Here is a 4364-nt window from a genome sequence, read left to right on the forward strand (position 1 = left end):
TAGTTGCTTTTTAATGCACATGACTTATTTTTCTAATTTGAAATTCATCTAAGATGATTCCAAACACTCTAAAAACCTAATGCATTTACTCCATTTAGTCTGTTAAACCAGCTGTTTTATAGTCTAGTGCACAAATGGATGTCTCAAATGTGTACAAATACAATGGGTTTTCAAGCTCATTCAATTTCTAACCATATACCCTGAATGAGGCTTGAAGGTTATATTATTTTATCTCAGGCACTAATAAAATGTTTCTGACTGTGTAATTTTCAACAAGACCAAATAAAATCTTCACAAATTGTATGGCTGTGATACTTTATCACTATAGACATGTGAAACTAAGTATCAAATAGCAGTAGAAAATATGAAAAAAAATAAAAAGAGTCTAGAGCAGAGGCAAGAGATTTTGTTCCACTGATTATGTTCTAGACAAAGAAATGTGAGAGATGCAAATTGGCTGAAAAGTACTTTCACTTTATTTAATGGTAATAAAAGAGTTGGTATCATATTAGAACAAATGCATGCAACATCTCAGTCCTTTCCACAGATCATGCTAATGAAAAGTGCAACCTGATGATAGTACTATATAGGACTACAGAGATAAAGTGAACAAAACTGTGAGATGGCAAATTAGGAAAAAGGAAAAAGAGTTGCAAAAGCAGGGAACTCCCTTTTATCATCCACTCCTTCCCCATCTCCTGCCTGAACTGAAGAGTGAGAAAGTTCTTTGCAGACTCCTCCATGAGTTGCAGAGATCTCCAGTCACTTCTATATTTTATAAATGAGTTGTCACTCTCGGAACAAAAAAGCCACAAGAAAATGTTTGTATTCAAAGCACATTATAGGGGGAGTTTTGACAGGCACCCATGTATTTCCTCTTTGCCAGTAAAAAACTGGTGGAAACCAGTTTGCCATCTCCAGGCCTCTTGATGTTCTATCCGCCATTCGAACAACCATTGGATGACCAGGCCACAGCTAAAATGAGGACATGTCATTTCTCTCCCCCACATCCTCTAAGCAGCAGACAATTTGAATTATTACAGGATTTCAGTCTGTATTTCTTGGGGTTTTAGCATACTTAGTCTCATGGTTTTACCTGAAATTTTTGTTGGTGGTGGTTTCTAGCATTCTTCCAAGAACCAGTTTAAATTTGTTGTCCAATGCAAACTGAAGCTATGGAAGGTGGGAAGCTGCTGCAGGAACTCCCTGAACATTTGCATTGTCTGCGTCTCGGTGCAGAAGCCATATATTAAGGACAATGTCTGGAAGCTTCTACTTTGTCATTGTTGGCCACCATGATAATCCAGTTTTTCAAATGGAGTTGTTGCCAGCTGGAAAAGCAGAATCCAAAGACAATTGCTGTCATCTGAACCAGTTCATAGCTCACGCTGCCCTTGACCTGGTAGATGATAGTATGTGGCTGTCCAACAGGTACTTGAAAATTGTGGACAAGTTCAATGAGTGGTTCATTTCAGCATTTGTACTACAAGCCATATGAGATTCATTATGCTTCATGACATAAGGCAAGAAGATGGAATAAAGAACTTCTTTACTGATGTCTATGATTTATACCTAAAGTTTGCAATGAATCCATTTTATGAACCCAATTCTCCTATTCAATCCAGTGCATTTGACAGAAAAGTCCAGTTTCTTGGAAAGAAACACCTTTTAAACTGAGTGCAGGAAAATTCAGAAATAATGTCGCCACAATGGGGTATACTCAGAAATGTGTACGTTGTAAGTTTCTTGATTAAATAAATAACCTGGAAAAGTTTTACTTATAGTCTCCATTTATCTAAATCTAATGAAATTACCTTTATAGTTAAAAATAGTATATTTAGTTTCTTGAAATTATCAATAGCTCAACATTTGCTTAGAAATAGTTATTTATGAGTTCTTTATCCATAACCTTGAAATACCTTTATTTTAAAAAATCAAAAATAAGCTTTTGACTTCTTCATTCAGATAGCTTGACTTTGATGTAACAGTCCTGAACCAAATGTCATTGTCAGGATTCGGAAGACAGACTTAAAACCAAAGTGTCTACAGTGGGGAGTGAAGTTGACAGCAAGTACATGGGCTTCCCTATTCAACAAGACACGTTATAAAAATGTGTAGGCACTATGCATAGCATTATTCCAGAAGCTAAAGCAAACAGCGTTTGCAGTGCCCAATGCCATGTGCTTACCCCCTCTGAGACTGGGGACAGTGATCCTGCTGTCATTCTGGAATCCAGGATCCATGCCTGTAAAATGAGAGGTTGGGCCGAAAGTGCCAGGCTGCGTTCTTTTATCTCCTTTCCCTAAGACTGTATACTAATCAGAGGTGTCCAGCCTACAGCCTGTGGGCCTCGCACAGCTCAGGATGGCTATGAATGCCACCCAACACAAAATCATAAATTTGCTTAAAACATTATGGGATTTTTTTGTGATTATGTGTTACGATGTATTTAATGTGTGGCCCAAGACAACTCTTCTTCTTCCAGCATGGCCCAGAGACACCAAGAGGTCGGACATTCCTGGAAATGAACTTGTTGATATCTGTGCTTTTAAAAAGTTGTAAGGCAATTTTAGAGTTGTAAACAAAGAAAAGTTTGTATTATATTAACATTTGCATACCTGGTTGTACACTGTGGGGGGTGGGGGGCAGGAGTGGTCTCTTGTACTTTAACAAGGGCGGGATCTTACTGTGAATGAGTAAATGTCAATAGAAAGGCAACTTAATGTAACCACATATTTTCTGTGCTAATCATGAGCCCTTGAATAATTTTGTTCCATTCTGAATAACTTGCACAAGTAATTCTTAAGTTTGGTCTTATGTCTTTGTGTGAAGTTACTACCATAATTTTCCCCTGTTTTTTTGACTTCTTAAATAAAGATAATTGTCCAAGAAAAAAATTGTTGTAAAATGTTTCCCATTACATCAAGTCAAATGTGGTCAACACACAGAGTTGGGAGGGGCTTAGTAGACACCTAGTAAAAGCCTAGTCGTTTTGTAGATAACAAACCTGGAATCTGAAGAAATCAAGCAGCCGGCTTAATTTCTGCAACTATAACATTAATGTATCTATAATCCACATCTGGCTTACAACCCAGTATTCGTTCATTGTGCACCCTATTCTCACCCCACATTAGTCTCTGTTCTAACTTAGTAAAATTTGAGAGTTATAATTATCTCCAGATTAAGCAATTTCATCACATAATTTTTTATTTTTGTATGGCAAGCAAAAAATTCCATAGCCAAAATCAAAAGGCAAAACAATTTAGAGAAATAATTGGTAACATGACAAAGTGTCTATCTCCTCAGTAAAGAGGTTTTTCAAATCAAAAAGACCAACAGCTCAGCAGCAAAATGGGCAAAAGGTTTAAGTGAACCATTGTAAATGATCATTTTGGAGACACACTGGGGTAAAAGTAGTGCCACACTATAGCTCAACTAATTGCTGAGAAGAAGAACTGCCCTAGTTCATAGATTAGTCATTAAGCTTTCTTTAAAAATGAACAAGCATTGGATTGAAACAAAAACACTCTAAGAAAAATATAGGAAAAAATATGACCAAAAAATACACGAATCCACAGCACAGACCTCAAATATATTGCCATGAAGATGGTAAAGACTTTAAACTGTTCTCCTGGATAACAGGGAATTTAATGAAACTATGGCATCCATAAATACTGAAAGGGATGGGGAGAATAGAAAGGGAAAATAAGACCATCACAAAAATAAAAGGCACATTTGGAAGCAATAGAAAGGAGAACAGATAAAACAAAATCAAGGTCACGAAGGGCAAAATTGAGAACTGTGGCAAGCAGGACCAGTAAAATGGCATTGGTTTGGTCAATGAAAACAGCATAGTACTTGGATAAAACATAAAGTATACAAAACAAAGTGGCATCATCACTCATGTCAACCAAGATGGCTGCTAGTCAGCCAGGACACTGGTTCAAGAGGGAAACTACCTAAGTCAGAGCAGACACATCTAGCAAGGAGACCTAAGACATCCGCACATGTGATCAGAATAGCCATGTCTGGAAAGTAGGACCACCCACAGTTAAGCTTCTGGAGAAAGTCCCCACTTGGCATCAAGGGTGCCAAGACACTTATCAAAAGACCCAGAAGAGTGGAGTCCACCACTTTCAAGGTACAACTGAGGCAGGCTCCAGACCACTGCTGAGATAGCCAAGCTCCACACACTAGAGCACTGCTCCATGCCATGCTGATCTCCCTGGGCATGGGCTGCCCTCGGCTCTGCTTTGCTGGACTGAGGACTTCGTATGCCCTGCTGCCCACCTGGCTCCAGAGACCCTTCCTTGCAAGATGCTGACAACTTCCTTGCCCACCTTGCCTAGACCTGTAGACTGAGA

At 38.5% G+C, this 4364-nt stretch overlaps 1 pseudogene; it reads left to right on the plus strand.

Annotated features, from left to right (window-relative positions):
• The first annotated feature begins 1258 nt into the window (after positions 1-1258).
• Positions 1259-1677, plus strand: LOC119052784 (trafficking protein particle complex subunit 2-like; annotated as a pseudogene).
• The last annotated feature ends 2687 nt before the right edge of the window (positions 1678-4364 follow it).

Source organism: Artibeus jamaicensis, unplaced genomic scaffold (assembly GCF_021234435.1).
Source record: "Artibeus jamaicensis isolate MK-2021 breed Jamaican fruit bat unplaced genomic scaffold, CSHL_Jam_final contig_387, whole genome shotgun sequence".
In the NCBI taxonomy this organism is placed as follows: Eukaryota; Metazoa; Chordata; class Mammalia; order Chiroptera; family Phyllostomidae; genus Artibeus; species Artibeus jamaicensis.